The 21,304-nt window shown below is 46.6% G+C and overlaps 1 protein-coding gene across 12 annotated transcripts in view; it reads left to right on the plus strand.

The window, feature by feature from the left end:
- The window catches only part of PCBP3 (poly(rC) binding protein 3), a 213,425-nt gene that overhangs the window by 91,389 nt on the left and 100,732 nt on the right, over window positions 1–21,304 (plus strand). The window contains exon 3 of one of the 12 annotated variants that reach the window (XM_079762700.1): window positions 10,533–10,615. The exons of the other annotated variants lie outside the window; for them this stretch is intronic. The gene's annotated coding sequence lies outside the window, so the exon portion shown is untranslated. The remainder of the gene's footprint in view (window positions 1–10,532; window positions 10,616–21,304) is intronic. 12 annotated transcript variants of the gene reach the window in all.

Below are 21,304 nucleotides of genomic sequence, written 5' to 3' on the forward strand. Positions count from 1 at the left end.
TTGCTCCCCTAGCCACACCAGTCTACATTCTTCCTCTGATTTTGCCTGTTTTCCATGTGGTACATAAACAGAATTATACAGTATGTGGCCTTTGGTGTCTGGCTTCTTTCACTTAGCATGTTTTTGGGGCTTTTCCATATTGTAGCATGTATCACAATTTCATTTTTATGGTTGAATAATATTCCATTGTATGGAGACACCTCAATTTGTTTATCCATTCATTAATAGACATTAGAATTTCCCCCCACTTTCTGGCATTGTGGATAATGCTGCAATGAATATTCTTGTATAAGTTTTGTTTGAACATCTGTTTCCACTTATTTTGGGCACATCCCTAGGAGTGGAACAGTTGGGTTACATGGTAATTATTATATGTTTAACTTATTGACAAACCACCAGACTCTTTGTATAGCAGCTGCACCATTTTACCTTCCCAAGGTGGCACTCTTCTATTCCCATTTTAATAAGTGAAGGATCTGAGGTGTGGGAGGTGGAGGGACATGCACAAGATAAGTAAGACAGCCTTCTGGTAACAGAAGCAGGTCTGTGTTGGCCCCATCCTTGGGTGTCTGCCACCAGGCTCTTGCTCCCTGGCATGCATGCTGGTCCCTGGCTGGGTACTCCCCAACCAGAACAATGAGATGGGGCAATGATGGGCTCAGAGAGGAAGGGTGTCCCTGCTGGGCCTTTTCCAGAGCAGGAGAGGGAAGAGTCCTCTGAGAGATGAACAATGTGAAGGAGGACAGAGTCTTAGGGAGTTTAATGAGTTCTGGGGATTGTGTTTGATTGTTTGATAAGGTGCTTGTAGTTTTCAGTCCCCGCCCCTACCCAGGTTGGCCAAAGCCACTGCCAGTGCCCTTGCTTGGCAGGATGTGCCAACTTCTGTCTTCAAACTGCTCCCTGACACTCACCCTGGTGGAATTGTCTTCTAACTTCTTTAAAGGGAGACCCCTAGGCCATGGGGCCACCCTCTGTGTGGTGGCCCTGGTAGAGGCGGAGCCCTTTTGAGAGCTGTTGCTGTCTTTCCCCTCAGAGGCACCCTCATGTTCCCCAGCAACACCCTTAAACAAGATGATTTCTGCCATTGGAGATGCTTACTTTTAGATATGGTGTTACTTGGCTTTGCTTTTACTGACAGTAAATTGCTGAAGGCATTTCAATTACACAGTGAAAATCATTAGCAGAATTCTTGTTACTTAGCATCAGACTGTGGGACTTAATCGTGGTTTCTATGGGTGGTAAAGCAAATATATCTGGAGACTTATTCAGATTTCCCAGTATATCATTATCACATTCTTGTGTGATAGTTTCCTGGTAATTCAACTGGATTTAGTATATCAGCATGACTTTTCTTTATAAGTTGTGGAGATTTAAATTTATTTAGCAAAGGAAACATTGAAGACCACTCAAAACACTCCTGTTTAATGTGTTCATTGCACAAGAAGTGGATAGTTTTACCTCCTGGAAACTTTCATTCCATTGCCCAGAGGACAGAAACAGGTGGAAGTCACTGGTGTGAACCTGGCCACCCATCACTCCCTGCTCCATCGTTTGCTCCTCTCCACCACTGCCCTCTGACCCAGGTATAAGAATACCACTACATTGCCCTGTGTGAGTACAAATTCGTAAAAGGCAGCAGCAGCAGTGGGCTGTTCAGAAAACAGGCCTCTGCTTGCCTCTCAAGTTCAGGGGACTTGTCACCAGTAGCAGCATTCCAGGTTTTGGATGACATCACCACAGGCCCAAGGATGCCTGGACTGTCACAGTCTCCCACCTTCCTTCATCCTCACTAGTTCCTTGATTTCACTCACTGGTTGTGGCCCGGCTGAGTTTCAGGGCCCATGAGGTGCTGGGACTACCAGTGCCTCTGAGGCCTTTTCCCACAGTGTTCTTCTGCATCTCTTCTGTGATTTGAATCCAGCGGAAGTGTTTCCACCATTGAGAGAGTGCTATAAGGAAGACCTACTCCTCAGGAGGTGGGAGGGAGATGGCTCTCCCAACCCTGGGCTGGAGTGCAGGTGACAGTATGCCCTCTGTTAGAAGATGTGGGTGTGCCTGCAGGCTCAAACTGCCCTCAAAGGGCCTGTTGAGAGCACCACTCCCTGTGTGAACTGAGGGCTGGCATGGATCTCCAGGGAGTACCTCACTCCCATCCTTGCAGCTGCCTCCCAAGGCATCTATGCATTCCCATCAATAGAGAGAGAAATGGCATTGAGCTAATTTCAGTAACTTCTCTATAATGCTAGAAAATACTAGTGCCCAATCAGAATGCAGGTTGGCCTGGCTCTGTGTCACCCCTGATCACAAGTTCTTTAGGTTCCAAAGTCCTACATTTCTTTTACAGTTTGTCTAGACTTCACTTTGTCTAAAGCTGTTTTAAATTCTAACTTTGTTTTGTGATATTATTTCCCTTTATTTAAGATGGCCAGTTTAGTTTTTTAATCTCTTGTTTTGTGAGTTTTTGTTTTCTTTCTCCTCTGAAAGCACATGGCAGGCTGCTGACTGAAACCACTCATGTTTCTTTTTGTATATATTTCTGAACATATATTCTTCTACCTCCTGCTGTGTTTTTGTGTCTTCTTTATGTGGCAGGATGTTTTAATGGCTTCTGTGTTTGTTTGCTCCTCCCTGAAAGAGAAGCCGATACTGGTCCTACCTCGGCCCTGAAGTGTGTAAACATACACTGCAAGGCCTCATTTCTCTTAGGGCCTTGGACTTTGAACAGACAGCTCACTTGGGCCAGGCCTCATGTCACTTTAGAAACCAGCAGCCCGGATATGGTGTTGAGATGAAGCTGCATAACCTCTGGCTCTTACATGGCACCCCATTTGGTTGGGGCCAGTGTCCCCCACCTCTCCCTCCAGGGCCTTTCTGGAAGGTCTTCGTAGGGTCTTCAAGGCTCCCAGTCATCCATGCTGTCAATTGGAGCTTGCAGAAAGACTTCCACATTTGTGGCCCTAAGTGGTTTGTTTTTCTGATTTCTTTGCAGGACTCATGGGCAGTTAGGGAGATGGAGAGGGAAATGCATGTACTTGGGCCACCAGCCTTTTTTCTACCAGCCCTCGCGTCCTACCTCACAGTGCTCGCTCTTTCCGTCTCTCTCAGCAGGAGTCTACATCACTGTCCTCAACAGAATTGCACCTTCCTTACTACACTGCTGTTCTTGTTGCCTTGAATCAGGCTTTGGACTTTGTAACATTAAGCTTTTCCTGTGCTCGTGTCCAATAGATGATATGTCTTGAGGTCAGGATGACGGGCTACCTAAAATCCCACACAGGGTCCCATAGGTGTGACATATTGAGTGAATTCATTAAAATTTGGTGAGTATTCAATGAACACTTAGAGGTTTGGGTTGATTGAAAACTTAATTAACAGTGTAGTGTGTTGGTGACTAAAAAGTAAATTTCAGTTTTGCGTGCTTTTTGAGCAGCATATTGTTCTGAATAAAGGGTGGGGGCAATGTCACTGGAAAAGAGTGCCCATAATAACAATTATTAGTGTATCATCTACCCACTTAAGCCAGGCTCAGAGCAGAGCAATAAGAATTTGGAAAGCCCAGCACACCAGGTCCTGTAAAACATTATTGTCCAATTCACAAGCCCTTAGGTGGCTCTGCAGAGTGTGTGGATGGGTAGGTGGGTGGGGAAGGGGAGGCAAGACCAAGAGCAGGGCAGACAGCAGGGCTGTATGCAGTATAACTGGAGCCCATGGTAGAAACTAAGGGATCTAGAGTGAATTATCCTATATAATAAAAGGCTAATATGCAAATAGACTAAACGGCCGAACAACCAGTCACTCTGACGTGTGCTGACCGCCAGGGGGTGTGCATGGAACATGACGGGCATCAGCTGCGGTGGGATGGTGGAGCAGGTGAGCGGGGGCGCCAGACCAAGGCGGGGCATGGTCACTGTCATTGGGCAAGCCTCTGGTGGTTACTGAAAATTCTTTGCTCCTGTGCACTGCGGTTTTGCCTGGTGCTTGCACCTGCTGCCAGGGGCCAGAGCTGCCACTCGCACCCACTGCCTGCGCCCAGTGCCCAGGGCCAGCCCCGATTGCTCAGTGCCTTCAGCGGGTGCGAGCTGTGGCTACTGGCCCTGATCACCCCTCCGGGCTTCTCCACCTCCCCCTGCTCCTGAGGTGAGATCAGGGCCGGCAGCCACAGCTTGCACCTGCTGCCAGCGACAGCCCTGCTCATACCCACTGCTGGTGCCAGAGTCACTACTTGCATCCACTGCCAGCACTGGCCCCACTTGCACCTGAAGCCAGTGCCAGAGCCACTGCTCGCACCCACTGCTGGTGCCCGGCACCGGTCCCGATCGCTTGGCACCATCAGTGGGTGCGAGCTGCGGCTGCCGGCCCTGATCACTCCTGAGGGCTTCTTTACTTCCCCCTGCTCCTGAGGGGTGATCAGGCCCGCTGCTGGCGCCAGCCCCAATCACTCTGTGCCTTCAGCGGGTGTGAGCGGGGCCAGCTCTGTCAGCGTGTGGAAGCGGCGGCGGCGGGAATGGGGCTGCTGGCAGATAGGGGACCAGGGGCCATGGCAGCGGGAGGGGCTGGGTGGGGGCGCAGATGATGGGCCGAGATCCGCCCCTGTGCCTACTGCAGCCTTGCAGCCCACAGTTCCTTTCAAGGTGCACAAATTCGTGCACTGGGCCCCTAGTAATCTCTAAAATGAAACATATATACATACAATTGAAAAATATAGGATCAAAAATGAATAATTCACTGGACAGAAGACTGGACACAACAGAAAGCAGGCTGAGTGAGTGGGCAACAGTTCAGTGTATCTGTATTGAAGCACAAGAGAAAAGAATAGAGAATACAAAATAGAAAGTGAGTGGCCTGTGGACAGTCAAAAGGTCTACTGTAATAGAATGAGTTTCTGGGAGTGGGGAGGCACATTCAAAAATATTTGAATAGATAAAGGCCATAGATCTTTCCAAAGCATTGAAAGATACCCATGCTGTCTTTCCATGCTAGATTCAATTCATGCTAGACTCATGAAACAGACTACACTTACATGCATAAGTCAAAAAGCAAGGAAACAAACAAGAAATACACTTCTCACATCTAGGCACATCATTATTGACACTAGAGACAAAGGCAATCTGAAAAGCAACCAGATTTCAAGGTGGCTGAGCGCTTTCCCAGGAGCCACAGTCTGCATCTGGCACGTGTCTCGTGGCCATGCCTTTCCAAGTGGAGGCCCACTCCCCTGCTCATCTGCTTTGCTAGCTCATCTGTTCTGTTTTTTTCATAGTTTGTACTTAGACCAGCAAAATACAGACATAGTGATTACTCAGGCAACTACTTTTCTCCACAATTGCTTTTCAAAACTGTACCAAATTTTAGAGTACCATCTTCCCCCCTCCATACAATGACCTTTTTATCCACCCAAAATTAAACTAAATAAATAAATTATAGCCTTATATACCAATTTCTTGATATAACCTTTCCCACCAAAAGAATATAGAACAAATGTCATTGTATATAGTGTTTGGATGAACCCCAAACAGGTTCATGTGTGCATCTTGTGAAAGATACCACAAGGGTTGCATCTCCCATCACACTTTGTTCTGTTGTGAATCTGTTTCCATGTGCCATCATGTTGTCATAATGATGTTATGCTGTGCTGAAATTCAGTAAATGCACTCAGTGCACAATAACCATGAGCCTTAAAAAGGCATATAAGTTGGTGAAGAAAATACACTGAGTGGCCAGATTATTATGATCTCTGAACACAGAATAATCTGGCCACTCAGTGTATATCCTATATAATAAAAGGGTAATATGCAAATTGTCCCCTTGACCAGGAGTTCGACCAGCAGGCAGGCTGGCCATCCGCCCATGTCCCCTCCCCCTGGCCAGGCTGGCCGGACCCCACCTATGCACTGGGCCTCTAATCCTATCTAATAAAAGAGTAATATGCAAATTAACCACCATTCTGCTACACCCACAAGCCATGCCCACCAGCCAATCAGGAGCAAGTATGCAAATTAACCCAACCAAGATGGCTGCAGCCACAGAGCGAGCAGGAGGCTTGGGTTTCCCCGGCAATGGAAGAAGCCAAGCTTTCCGCACACCCTGGCTGGTCCAAGCCTCCACTCAAGGCTACAAAGTTTCAATTATAGAAGATAAATAAATCCCAACAAAAATGGCAGCAGCCACTGAGCTGGGGAGAGCAGGAGGCTTGAGTTGCCCCCGGCAATGGAGGAAGCCAAGCTTCCACAGCCCTGGCCAGCCTTGGCCTCCGCTCAAGGCTACAAAGTTTCAATTATAGAAGATAAATAAATCCCAGATACCAGGGTCTCCGCTTGGGTTGCCGCGGGTCGTGGCCGGCCTGCAAACCACCACAGGCTCCTTGCCCAGGCCACCCCACGCCCCAAGGGAACCCCCACCCTGATCCAGGAAACCCTTCAGGGCAAACCAGCTGGCCCCCACCCATGCACCAGGCCTCTATCCTATCTAATAAAAGAGTAATATGCAAATTGACCATCACTCCAACACACAAGATGGCTGCCCCCATGTGGTCAAAGATCCTGCCCCCATGTGGTCAAAGATCCTGCCCCCATGTGGACACAAGATGGTCACCACAAGATGGCCAGCAGGGGAGGGCAGTTGGGAGGGACCAAGCCTGCAAGGGAGGGCAGTTGTGGGTGATTGGGCCAGCAGGGGAGGGCAGTTGGGAGGGACCAGGCCTGCAAGGGAGGGCAGTTGGGGGCAATCAAGCCTGCAGGGGAGGGCAGTTAGGGGTGACCAGGCCTGCAGGGGAGGGCAGTTAGGGGCAATCAGGCTGGCAGGGGAGCAGTTAGGCATCAATCAGGCTGGCAGGGGAGTGGTTAGGGGGTGATCAGGCTGGCAGGCAGAAGCAGTTAGGGGCAATCAGGAAGGCAGGCAGGCGAGCAGTCCTGGTAGGTAGGATCGGGCCTAAACGGGCAGTCAGACATCCCTCGAGGGGTCCCAGATTGGAGAGGGTGCAGGCTGTGCTGAGGGACATACATCCCCATGCACGAATTTCGTGCACCGGGCCTCTAGTATATATACACACACACACACACACACACATACATATATATGTGTATATATATATATGTGTGTATATATATATATTTACATATACACACACACATATATATATACATATATATATACACACACACACATATACATATATATATGTGTGTGTGTGTGTGTACACACACACACACACACACACACACACACATACACTGAGTGGCCAGATTATTTTGCGTTCAGAGATCATAATAATCTGGCCAATCAGTGTAGTGCAGAAATAAGAATGTGCCTTCCAAATAGTGACTCTCTTGCACCATTCTCCTCTAGCCGGACCTCTGATAATTCCCATCCTCCTCTTCTGAGGTATACTGTCCACTTTCCTTATATCGCATTTTGTGCAAATGCAAATTGTGTTTATTTGCTTTTAAATTATTTATTACTTTATAAGTTTGCTTTTACTGTGTTTTTTTAATAAATTAGTTTTATTTCATATTTACCAGACAAGTTACCAAATATAATGGGGAGCTGCTGCTGCTGCTTTTCATATTATTTTTTAAAAATATAGTTTTATTTATTTCAGAGAAGAAGAGAGAGGAAGAGAGAGATAGAAACATCAATGATGAGAGTCATTGATTTGCTGCCTCCTGCACGCCCCATACTGGCGATCGAGTCCACAACCCGGCATGTGCTCTGACCGGTAATTGAACCGTGATCTCCTGGTTCATAGGTCGATGCTCAACAACTGAGCCATGCCTGGCTGCTTTCACTGTGTAATTGGTATATATTCTACCTGTGAAAATTGTTTGATTATCTTTGGTTGGGATTGAACACATCATAATTTTCCATTACAATCAGTGGATACATTGTTCTCCTGTATAGTAGAAGGGTTTTTAGAACAAAATAACAGCCAAAGTGATGGGAAGGTATTTAAAAGTTCCCATTACTTCTTGTCCTTGCCAGCACTTGGCAAGGAATTGCCAGACTGTTATATTTTAGGCAGTCTGTGGGTGTGTATTTACATCTATTTTTGTTTTAAATTTGCATATCTTTGATTACTAATGAGACTCGAGTACCTTTTCATGTGCTTATTGGCCACTTGGATCTCTTTTGTGAAGTGCTTTTTTTCAGTTTTACCCATTTTTCTATTTATGTCTACGGGCCCCAGATGTTTTCACAGTGATTTTCATGCTAGATAAAAGTGTAGCAAAGTATACAAAATCTTTAGGAAAGAGAAAATGTTCTCAATAATATATTTTCAAACATGTGAGGACTTAGGGGAAAGTGATGCTCACACACCCTTGCTGAAAGACCTCTTTGAAGATGGGACCAGATTCTATTCAAAGCCATGGAGTAAGGGGGTAAAAGGTGACAGAAAGCCTGGTGGAGACCCCATGTGCATGATGTACAGGGAGTATGGATGTCCATGTCGAAGACCTCACAAGAAACAGCAGTAGCATACATGGCAGTGATGGAAGAGGAAGATGAGGGGTGAGCAGGCAGAGGGGAGTGAAAGCACAATACATTTGCTTCATGCTGTTTCAGACCAATTGACCAATGCAGAAGGCATTTAAGAACATTACATAGAGATTATCAGTAAAAGAACCAAAAATAGCTAATAAGGACTCACACTGGGCAGTCGGAAGGGAGTAATGTGGTAATTCCTGCGCGCCATTCATGGTGAGTCATCAGTTATTCTGCTTTGTGGACAACGGCCATGAGCAGGCCCTTCACACACACAAGGTCCAGATGTTTAGTGAACATAAACAAGAGCTTAAATTCTTGAACAGGTAAACTGATGAGGTATCATTTCACCTCTCAATTTGTCAGAGATCAGAATGTGAACAGTGAATCATAGGCAGTGAGTGGCTAGAGAGAGAGCACTCTTGAATTTGATAGGGTATAATTTGCAGAGACCTACATGGAGAAGATTTTGGTTAACTTCTCTGAAGTTAAAAATGTGCAGTATTTTACTTCTTATGTTGAGGTACCTCGAAATGTGCTTATTCAAGAAAATACTAAGATTTATGAAGGTACTGTGCCAGATGTAGAGTAGGCATGTGTGCGTGTTTACCCCCACCCCCACACAGAAAGAATATCCTGGATGGACCCACAGAGATGGTGACAGTAACTGTGAGCTCAGCAAAGTAGGAGTCTGACTTTGCTTTGTTTATTTATGTTTTTACTCTATATTTAAATATCTATAGTTTTGAAGAGTTATGAAAACCACCTAACACCAGAATGAATTTTTATTGTTAATATATTGTTAAAAGAATATATGTGTATTGCCAAGCTTATCCAGACTCATGGTTTGTTACTGTTATTTAATCACTGAGAAATTTACCCACCACTTTGGGAGCATGCAGAGCAGAGAATGTTCTGGCATATTACTGTTCCTACATAGAAGGGACACAAAATAACAGTCATTAAAATGCTGTAAATAGCAACGTGTCCTGGATTTACCCTCACCCTTGGAAGGAATTATCTGTCCTGCTCCTTGCACAGGGGCATGCCCCAGAGGCCAGAGTGCACCAATGGAGTGATGGAGCAGGATCTTCGTTTCTCACAACCCTGACAACTAGGTTCCCTCTCTGAGCATTAAGCCTCCTCTGTAAAAGTGGTGATAATTATACCTGCTTCCTAATCTGGCAAATATTAGGTGTAAGAGAATAATAATGAAAGTGCTTGTAAATAATAAAGTGCTCAAGAATTGTTAGTTTCTCCCTCTTTTAGGGATTTGGCATGTCTTTTATAATCCAGTGCCTATTTCTGGAATATAATTCTTTAGGTATGAGTAGGATATTGACTATATTGTGAGATTTCATCTGAGTTTTTTGGAAGTGTGTTCTTGCCACCCGAATTCTATTGAGGAGCCTTCTGAGACCCAGGCCACTCCCCAGGAGGGTTGGGGTTGGTAGCACTGGGTTACTGCACATGGAATCACAGGGAAGACCTCCCAAGTGGGTGACAGGCAGGGCCTCCTCCTTAGTCACTTTGCTGCATTGAAGTAGACAGTGGTACTTGGCTGGGATCCACAGCACTCTGAGCACCTCTGAACTCTTCCAAATGTGTTGCCAGATTTTTTAAAATGTATTTCTGCTGTAACCAAGGAAGCATCCTGTTCCAAGTGTGTTGTAAGTCAGAAGCCACACTGAGCAGTTGAAACTTCGAGGTGCCGCTCCGGGTATACTGGCTATTAGGAAAGGGTAATGGTCTTTTGAGTAGATCAGAGCAGAGGCAGAGGGGGTACCTTGGGATACAGTGGGAGCATCCACATAGGGTGTGGACAGGAGCATACAATTCGGCACACACCAGGGAGCAGCACCGTGACCTATGGAATTGTGTCTGACAACTGCTGATAGCCACAACCAAATTTCAAGTATACCAGGTGTTCTGTGAACCCCTAAAATGTGAGAATGATAAGGAATTGGGGCCGAGTGGGATTTTGAGGTGTGCCATAACATTGGCCTTGCTGAGTTCATCAGGTAACATGACACTTTTCCCTTGCTTTTTGGTAGATGGACAGTGTCCTCACCCTCGGGGGAAGCAGGTGGGCTGGCAGGACAGGCGTCCACAGGCCGGGAGAAGGAGACACTCCCAGGTACTCTCATCTACCCCGCTGGTGACCTGCCTGCCTGGCCCCATCCTATTGCAGACAATGACTCACCTGTGACCCCTGCTTCTCCTGGTCTGCTTTGTCCACCTGTGCCCTGCCTGCACCCAACCTCAGTGCCTGTTGGTTGACCCACCTCAGCCCAGATCTTGACCCTCCCTTCTCCCACCCTGACTGAGGGCCTGGTCCTCACTTCTGGTTGCTCCCTTAGCTTGACCACTTCTTTTGAAGTTCTTAACCAACCCTGAATTGCACCCTGGCTCCCATTAACCTCCTGACAGGGAGAATGTCATCTGCTGGTATTCATGCCTTTTGGATGCAGACCTGCTTCTCAGCTGTTCGTTTCCTTTAACAGGGTCATTGGTAGTGAAATGAGAAAGAACGTCCTGTTCCTTCAGTGATGCAACCTCGAGTGTGTGGTGATGTTACTGTTCATTTGTACAAAATGTTAATGCTTTCACTGGCTACAGGTCATTCTCTTCAGGTTAGAAACATAGTGAAGGTAACGAGACACTTCAGAATCAGAATTGATTTTAGGAGTAATTCTAATGAAGCTGGGAAAATTGAATTGTGATCTCACATTCAACAGGTTCCCTCAGCAGACAGATCAAGCATGCTTTGTTCCAAGTCCTGGTTCTAGGCTGGGTCAGGTTCATCAGCAAACACACTGACAGGCTCTGCCCCCAGAGACTGTCTTCAAAGGTAGACTGCACACCTGAGAAAGCAGGTGATGAGGTCCATTGATAAAGGAAAAGAGTGAGCAGGAGTAAGGGAATATGTGTGAGTATGTGTATGTGTCTGCATGTATGTGTACACATGCATGCTTGCGATTGGGGGTTGTAGGTGATCAACAGGACCTTCAGGGTTGGCCTTGCTGAGCAAGTGACATTTAAGTAAAGGTAAGGGTATAACTAGTGGAGGGAGAATAGCATTCCAGGCAAAGGAATAGCCAATGTGAGGCCTCAGTGTGAGGATGGCTAGAAAACAGCCAGGGGCCAGTGTAGTGGGTTGGTGAGCAGTGGGGAGAGGTGTGCATGGGTCATTGTGGCCTGTAAGAGCTCAAGTTCTACCACACCTGTAGAGCCAGCCCATAATTTCCAAGATGAAAAAGGCCTTTCCTACTTCTGAATTACCATAGCAAACTAGCCAAGTTGCTTCTCTGATACCTCTACTTGTGAAAGGGGTAATCCAGCAAAATGTGCTAGAGCTCAACAGGATCCAGCTTAAATGGCAATGCATGAAGCACTGTGATAAGAGCAGACAGCCCCACAGCAGGCCAGGCACTGTGTCAAGCACTTTATACATGCTAACTCTTCAAATGAACAGTTGCTGTTATTACCTAAAATGATATCCGGGCAGGTGAAGCCACTTGCCTTGAGTAATGGCTACCTACAAGGCTAGTGGTGCAGAGTCAGGAAGCACAGACGGTCAGGCCACAGGCCCAGGGGCAGTGGCCACACAGCCTCTACACAAAGCCTTGTGGGGCTCAGCCCCAGCCACTCTCCTATCTGCTTCTTATCTCTCTGCTCAGAGCAGGGGCTGTTTTCCAATCTCTGCATCTTGTGTTCCTCCTTCCCTGTGTTTTAAAGGAGCACGAGATGGCCCCTAATTCCCATCCCCAGATACCCTTGGCTGACTACTTACTCTTTAAGTCTCGTGTTCATCTTCAATCAATCCAGGCAATCTGGCAATAAACAACCTACCAGCACTTGCTCTTGTAGTGGTTGTTTGAAAAAAAATCTAAACACTCTCTGAAAGTAGAGGACATGATGTAGATTAACAATTGAGAAAAAGAGAGGAGGTGAGGGGGGGGAGGATAAAAACCAGATTGCCTTGGTTCATTCTACTTTAACAGAAACCCCACAGAGGAGAGCATGCATGAATTAGCAGCAATGATAGTCAGTCAAACAAGGATGGCTATTTTCTATTGATATAAAGATCATGTTTCCACAGACGAGCAAGCATCAAAATATGCATGGACAGATGGATTAGAAATAAACAGGAAAATGAACATAGCATTGCTAGCATAACATCCCATTGTGTTTCTAACAATGTAACATGATTATCAAAGTGTGCAAGTGTGCTGTCCTGAGTTCAACTTAGTGTCACCTCATATGTCATTTTCTTCTGTGATGTATGACAGTTTGAATGATTGTTCCCCACCTCACTCCCCCTCACTCCACCTGCAGCACAACTATGGCTCCAGGTGGTGAAGTGACCCTCCAGCACCTCCGACCCTAAGAGGTCACATGACTTGTTTGGATTGGTGGGACCTTAATGGACAGAGGAGGCAGGACACAGGCCCCAAGAGTTCCTTCCCAGGCAGCTTGCCCTTTGTGCTCCTGTGACCCTCCAGGAGAGAAGTATGCTGCTGCCCCTTCAGCCCAGGCCCAGAATGAATGCAGAACAGACCTGAATTGAGGGGCAAGTCTGGGTCCCGCCTGGCTAGCAGAGCAGGCAAGTTCAAATAGCATGCCATTTCACCAAGAAATTCTCCGGTATGCATTTAATCTAGGAATATTTCTCATAACTATTATGCAGTTCTCACATATAACAAAATCAAGAAAATTTCTTTAATGTCACCTAACAGTCTATATTCAAATTTCCAATAGTCTCTAAGATGTCTTTTTATAATTGCTTTGTTCAATAATAATCCAAATCAGGTTTACAGAACGACTTTTCTTATGATATCTAATATTTTATTCTGTAGCTGCCTCTTCTCTTTTTATATGTTTTTTATTTACTGAACATACAAGCCATTTTAGAATCTTCTAAATTCTACATCTGGCTGAGAGCCTATTCATGATATCTTGGCATGTCCTCTGACCTTGAGTTTCTGTAAACTAGCAGTTAGCTTTAGAGGTTTGCTTCAGACTCAGGTTCAATTCCTCCTTCATGCTGGGCTGTGACCTCCCCATGGGGTCAAAGCACAAGGCAGAACAGAACCTGGGTCGGCCCCTCTCTTGATGTTGTGGCTGGCAGCAGGTCTAGTGGTCTCTCTGAAACAATAATCTATATATATAAAAGCCTAAGCAACTGGCCGACCAGCCAACTGGCTGGCCGGTAGCTATGATGTGCACTGACCACCAGGGAGCAGACACTCAATGCAGGAGCAGAAACCACAGGCATGGAGGCATGGAACAGACTGATGAATCTCAGAAGGGAGGGGGGAAGGGGAAAGGGGGAGGGGGGAGGGCGGGAAGAGATTAACCAAAGACCTTATATGCATACTAGAGGCCCAGTGCACGGATTCGTGCACCGGTGGGGTCCCTTGGACTGGCCTGCGGGGAGCGGGCCTAAACCGGCTCTCCGACATCTCCCCCAGGGGTCCCGGATTGCGAGAGGGCGCAGGCCACGCCAAGGGACCCCACCGGTGCACGAATCTGTGGACCGGGCCTCTAGTCTTCTATAAGTAGAAACTTTACCTCATCCATGGTCTGAAATACAGTCTCCATAGCAAAAGACAAATGTGTGCGGGATTCTTTCATTTTTGTGTACTGATGATTAAAATACTGAGTAGGTTTCACCTAACAACCTCCAGAGAAGAATGACGTTTCTGTTCTTGTGATTCAGATTCATTATGACTCATGGATTATTATGTATTTGCTGTAATTCAGTCCACTGCAGCCCCTATTTTTTTGATGTTCACAATGTTATATATCTCTGGCACCCAGAGCCCTTCAAGGTGGCCCATGTGTGATTTTGAAATTACCTCATTAGTCTTGTGAGTTGCCTCCCTTTTAGTGCAAACCAGATGTTTCAGGCCCAACTTGTATATTTACTTGTTTGTATAATAAACCACTCCTCTAAGAAACCTGCCTTTTTAGGGTCTAGACTCTGAATGGTAGAGGTGTTCATAACTCCTAGAACTATTCCCACAAAATGTGCTAGAATACATTTTTTAAAAAAGTAAAACCTGTAGTTCATCCAGACAATGGAATACTGTTCAGTGACAAAAACAAATGAGCCATCGCCCAGCTGGTGTGGTTCAGTGTTTGTGTCTACCCATGAAGCAAGAGGTCACAGGTTTGAGTCCCAGTCAGGGCACATGCCCAGGTTGCAGGCTCTATCCCCAGTAGGGGGCATGCAGGAGGCATCTGATGGATGTTTCTCTCTATCCCTCTCCCTTCCTCTCTCTCTAAAAAAAAAAAAAAAAAAAAAAAAAAAATTAATAAAAACATTTTTTTTTTTTTAAATGAAAGAAATGAGCCATCAAGCTATAAAAAGTCACCACGGAACATGAAGTTTGTAATGTTAAATGACAGAAACCAATCTGAAAAGGCTGCATACTGTAGTATTCTACTATCTCAGAAAATTACACAATAATTTAGAAAGACTGAAATCACACAGGTATATCTGTGGCCACCATAGAATTAAATAAAAAACAACTAATAAAAAGATATCATGAACTTTAGCAAACATCTGAAAATTAAGCAACACATTAAATAACTCACACAAAGGTCAAGGAAATAAATTGTAAGAGAAATTGGAACTTCTGATAATAAAATGATTTTAAAACAACAATCAGTATCTGTGGGATACAGCTAAAGCTGAGCTGAAAAAAAATGTAGAGTTGTATTAGAAAAGTCTAAAATTCATGATATAAGCTCCTATCTTAAGAAACTAGAGAAAGTAGAGCAAATTAAGTCCCAAGTAAAGAAGGCAGATGTGGTAGGCACAGTGATGCCCGTGCCCTAGTCCCTGGGACCTCTGAATATGTGACCTCACCTGGCAAAGGGACTTTGCAGATGTCATTAAGGTCACAGACCTCAGGACAGGAGATTATCCCAGATTATTCAGTAGGCCCAGTACAATCACAGGCATAATTTAGAGTGGAGAACCTCTCTGAGCTGGGTTAGAGAGAAAAGGGATGATGAATGGAGGTTCAGAGAGACATGTGGTCTTGCTGAGGTGGGAGGCAGAGGAAGGGGTCACAAGCTGGGGAGTATGGAAAACCTCTAGACACTGGAAAAGACAAGGAAGTGATTCTCCCGCTGTATTCCACTCGGTACAATGGCAGCCTTCTCAGAGACATCTTCTAGAAACCCCAGATCCAGACTGAAACTTGAAGAAGGGAAGAGCTCAGGGAGAAGGGTTCAGCCAGCTCGGTGACTCGCATATTATCAGGCCAGGGAAAGGGGACTTGGGAGAGGGGCAGCCCAATCCTCGCTGAGCAGGGCCCACAGGGAGTTCCTGGTCACTTCTCCTCAACCCACAACCACGGTGAGGGTGCACATCTCAGTCCAGGGACAGGGCCCTGCATCCCCTGTGAAATCCAATGAGCAGTCTAAACCCTAACCCTCAAGCCGAAACCGGTTTGGCTCAGTGGATGGGGCGTCGGCCTGCGGACTGAGGGGTCCCAGGTTCGATTCCGGTCGGGGGCATGTACATTGGTTGCGGGCACATCCCCGGTGGCGGGTGTGCAGGGGGCAGCTGGTCGATGTTTCTCTCTCATCGATGTTTCTAGCTCTCTGTCCCTCTCCCTTCCTCTCTGTAAAAAATCAATAAAATATATTAAAAAAAAAAAAAAGGAGTAAACCCTAACCCTCAAGCCCAAGGCCACATAGGGCCAGGATGTGCTCCAGGTAAGGGGGCAGGTTTGAAGATACTAGTAAAGCTCTTCCATGAGATGGGTCATCAGATTTACAATTTGAAAAATAGTTTTATTTCTCACTATGAACTATTTCAAACCTAGAGACACTAAAAGCATTGAGAAACCAATGTACCTGATATTAAGGATTAACAAATGGTAACACTGTGTTATATTTGCTTCAGCTTATTTTTAAACTAGAGGCCCGGTGCATGAAATTTGTGTGTGTCCCTCAGCCCAGCCTGCACCCTCTCCAATCTGGGACCCCTCGAGGGATATCCGACTGCCTGTTTAGGCCCGATCCCAATAGGATCGGGCCTAAACGGGCAGTCGAACATCCCTCTCACAACCCAGGACTGCTGGCTCCCAACTACTCACCTACCTGCCTTCCTGATTGCCCCTAACTGCTTCTGCCTGCCAGCCTGATCACCTCCTAACCACTCCCCTGCCAGCCTGATTGATGCCTAATTGCTCCCCTGCCAGCCTGATTGCCCCTAACTGCCCTCCCCTGCAGGCCTTGTCACCCCCAACTGTCCTCCCCTGCAGGCCTGGTCCCCCCAAGCTGCTCTCCCCTGCAGGCCTGGGTCCCCCCCCCAACTGCCCTTCCCTGTAGACCCTGTCGCCCCCAACTTCCCTCCTCTGCTGGCCTGGTCACCTCTAACTGGCCTCTCCTGCAGGCTTGATTGCCCCCAACTGCCCTCCCTTGCAGGCCTGGTCCCTCCCAACTGCACTCCCTGCTGGCCTGGTCCCTCCACAACTGCCCTCCCTTGCAGGCCTGGTCCCTCCCAACTGCTCTCCCCTGCTGGCCATCTTGTGGTGGCCATCTTGTGTCCACATGGGGGCAGGATCTTTGACCACATGGGGGCAGCCATCTTGTGTGTTGGAGTGATGGTCAATTTGCATATTACTCTTTTATTAGATAGGATGAATAAAACACAAAACACTAAAGAACAAGGGCCCGGCAGCCTCTTCTCTGCTCCCGTGCCCCCCAGGCCCTGCTACCAGAAGTGGGCGTTGCCTCCTGCATAATCATGCTTCTTCATGATGCATGAGCTCCCAACAACATGCCCTGTCATACCATCTGTTCAGAAAGCCAGCAGCAATGGTATAACACTGCACATGTCCCACTGCTGCTCACATTCAAGACTTAACAGTGCAGATGCATGTGGATCTAACTTTTCATTCCACAGAAGGTATATTTATACACACTAGCACTCACTAAAGACCCCCAGGGGGTTGAAACCATGGGTAGCACTAACCATTGCATATACAAGGTTTTCTCCTATACACACACACCTATGATAAAGGTTAATTTATAAATTAGGCACAATAAGAGATTAACAATAATAACTAATAATAAAATAGAATAATAACAATATACTGTAATAAAAGTTATGCAAATGTGTTCTCCCTCTCAATTTTTATATTTCTCAGTCTGCACCTATTTCTGAGTCTGTGTGACCATCCCTTAATTTCAGTATACGGCTTAGTGTCACCTGTTTCAAGGGATCCCTTGCTGAAGTCCTCGTAGAGACTTAATGCTTTTTGGAACAACACATTGCCATCAACCAGAATACATTTTTGGTTCATGTCTTCTACCCACAAATTAATGTCTTCTTTACCTTAACTTAGCACTTATCACACACTGTGGCCATAATCTCTGCAGTTTGAGGTACTACAGCAAAACTATCACGAATATCTTTCTCCTTCCTCACAATTTCACAGATAGGAGAGTCATTCTTATCATAAATCTCAGCAACCTCAGCATACAATCTTTTTTCTTTCCTTATGAAATTGAGAGCATTTACCTTTTTACTTAAGGGAAGTACTTTACAGTGTCTCTTTGGCATCTTGATTGGAGTTGCCAGTATCACTGCTCTTATGCTTTGGGGCCGTTATTAAGTAAAATAAGGGTGACTTGAACACAAACACTGTGATACAGTTGCGATATAGTCAATTTGATAACCCAGACTGCTAATGGACAGAGAGTATATACAGCGTGGAGATGCAGGACAAAGGGATGATTCACATCTAAGATAGGACAGAGCAGACGATGTAAGATTTCAACATGCTGCTTAGAATGGCATGAGATTTAAAACTTACGATTTATTTATTTCTGGGATTTTCCATTGAATGAATAAGTTTGGACTATGGTTGACTGTGGTAACCACGTGTAACTGAAACAGTGGAAAGTAAAATCATGGATTGGTGGGGGCAGGGAGGGTCCTGCTGTATCTAGTCTCATGTAAACTTGGCATTTCTGAATATTTGCACAGGGTCTTGCTCAGATGTGTCTCCTTGTACATATGTGCCTGGTTTTTCTCGTTTGTATTACGAGGAGTGGGAATGCTGGGTCCTGGGGACATGGCAATCCTCCATTTCCCTGGACACTGCCAGGCTGCTCTCCCAGGTGGAAGCCACAGTCTGGCTACCCACCCCCCCTCCACACACACACACACACACACACACACACACACACACACTCTTACCCTCACCCAGCAGCATCTGAGGGCCCTCCAGCATGTTAGTCAGCCTTCCATAACCTCAACCTATGTTTGCCAGTGAAGTTATGAAGCGGCCCCTCCCTGTCCTACTTCTCATTCCTGGAGCTGAGGGGAGTGGTGGGGCTGAGGGAAGCTGGGCCCCTCAGTGGACACTGGCCAGGCATTTCCTCCACCATGGCTTTGGTGCATTCTCTGCTTTATTTTCTTTATAAGAACCATTTTTCCTTTGACTTCCTGATCTATAGCCTTCTTTGCATAGTTTGCATGCAGACCGAGCTCCCGAGTGTATGAGGAAGTGCTCAGAGGATACTGAGGACCCTGGGCTATGCTGAGACGTGGTGAGGGGAGGGGAGGGCAGGCAAGGAAACAGGGCTGGAGGGCTGGTGGGCCCTGCAGGAGGACAAGAGCAGGTTCCAGGGTCAGGCTCCTGCTGTGTACCCAAGAAGACACTGTGGGAGGACTGGTGGAAGAGAGGTTCCCACATCCACATCCCTGTCAGCAGAAGGCCCAGGAAAACAGGCAGAATAACCGAGCTTTCAGACACTGCACCATTTAATGGTGGACAAGAAAAAAAATGTGTGTGGAGTCAGAAAAGGAGCATTCCCAAGGGCAGAGAGGGCTGGGCTGATGTGGCAATAGCCACAGAAAGAGAGGTTTTTCAGAAAGGAACACAAGAATAGTCAATAATTCATTGACTTTAAAAATTGGCAGGTCATGCATAAGTTGTGTCCACAGCCTCAAGGCAGGGAGGAGATGAAAGGCTGGCCAAATGTGGACGAGACAGGCTGCAGCTCAAAGTTTTTTCCAAAAATGCAGTTAGTTAAAGATAACTATGACTATAGATACTAAAAAGGGTGGCACTAAAGTTATTTGTGATAATGTGATTCTCTACATAATACATCCCGACTTATGAGACTCAACAGGACATAGTTTACTGATGGCAGATTATAAACTAAAGGTGAAAAAATAAATATCTTTACTATATATAATAATTACAATAGAAATAAAAATATAAAATGATCAGGAATCTTCTCTAATAAAATGGTAATGTGCAAATTAACCATCACTCCGCTACATAAGCCACACCCACCAGCCAAGCCACGCCCACCAGCCAATCAGGGCGAGTATGCAAATTAACCCCAATCCAAGATGGCTACAGCCACAGAGAGCAAGGTTTCCCAGGTAACAGAGCAAGCCAAGCTTTCCATAGCCGTTGCAGGCCTAAGCCTCCACTCAAGCTACAAAGTTTCAATTATAGAAGGTAAACAAATTGAAACAAATGGCGGCAGAATGGAGCTTGAGAGAGCAGGCCAGGGTTGCTGGCAGCAACAGGGGAAGCAAAGCTTTCCACACACCCTGGCCGGGCCCACCCGCTTAAGGCTACAAAGTTTCAATTGTAGAAGGTGAATTAACTGCCACAGAGATGGCTGCCGCCCCGGAGGGAACAGCAGGCTTGGCTCCGCTCCAGGCTACAAAGTTTCAATTGTAGAAGGAAAATAAATCCCAGATACCAGGGCCTCCCCTTGGGTTGCCAGGGGGCATGGCCGGCCTGCAAACCACCACAGGCCCCTCGCTCAGGCCGCCCCACGCCCCAAGGGAACCCCACCCTGCTCCAGGACACCCTTCAGGGCAAACCAGCTGGCCCCCACCCGTGCACCAGGCCTCTATCTTATCTAATAAAAGAGTAATATACAGATTGATCATCACTGCAACACACAATATAGCTGCCCCCATGTGGTCAAAGATCCTGCCCCCATGTGGACACAAGATGGCCACTACAAGATGGCCAGCAGGGGAGGGCAGTTGGGAGGCACCCGGCCTGCAAGGGAGGGCAGTTGAGAGGGACCAGGCCGGCAGAGGAGGGCAGTTGGAGGTGATCAACCCTGCAGGAGAGGGCAGTTAGGGGTGACCAGGCTGGCAGAGGAGGGACGTTGGGGGCAAACAGGCTGGCAGGGGAGCAGTTAAGCATCAACCAGGCTGGCAGAGGAGTGGTTAGGGGGTGATCAGGCTGGCAGGCAGAAGCGGTTAGGGGCAATCAGGAAGGCAGGCAGGGAAGCAGTTGGGAGCCAGCAGTCCTGGATTGTGAGAGGGATGTCCGACTGCCCTCCAGGAATCCCAGATTGGAGAGGGTACAGGCTGGGTTGAGGGACAACCCCCCGCCGTGCACGAATTTCGTGCACCGGGCTTCTAGTAACTTCAATAAGGATCGTGTAAGGTCTATACCAGAAAACTATAAAACTTCACTGGATGGAACATGGGCAGACAGCCCTGGCATGTCTCTGAATTGGAAGACCCTCCCAACATAAATGGATAATTTTAATGGGAGGCCAACCAAAATCCAACTAGGTTTTTAGAGGGACTCTAATGCTCATTTGAAAGTACAGAGGAGTGAAAGAGAGTTTGGGGAGGGGGGATAATATGGGTCATAACATGACTTTTTTATAGAAACAGAAAAATAGCCATGAGATGGAATGTATCCAAACACTCTAAAAGGGCAAGACAAACAGTAAGTTATTGTGATAAAGGTGGCACTTCTCGTCAGTAGGGAAATTTTGATTAATTATAAAAAATCTCTGAGATGAC

The sequence above is a fragment of the Cnephaeus nilssonii genome (genome assembly GCF_951640355.1).
Source record: "Cnephaeus nilssonii genome assembly, chromosome: 3".
NCBI lineage: Eukaryota > Metazoa > Chordata > Mammalia > Chiroptera > Vespertilionidae > Cnephaeus > Cnephaeus nilssonii.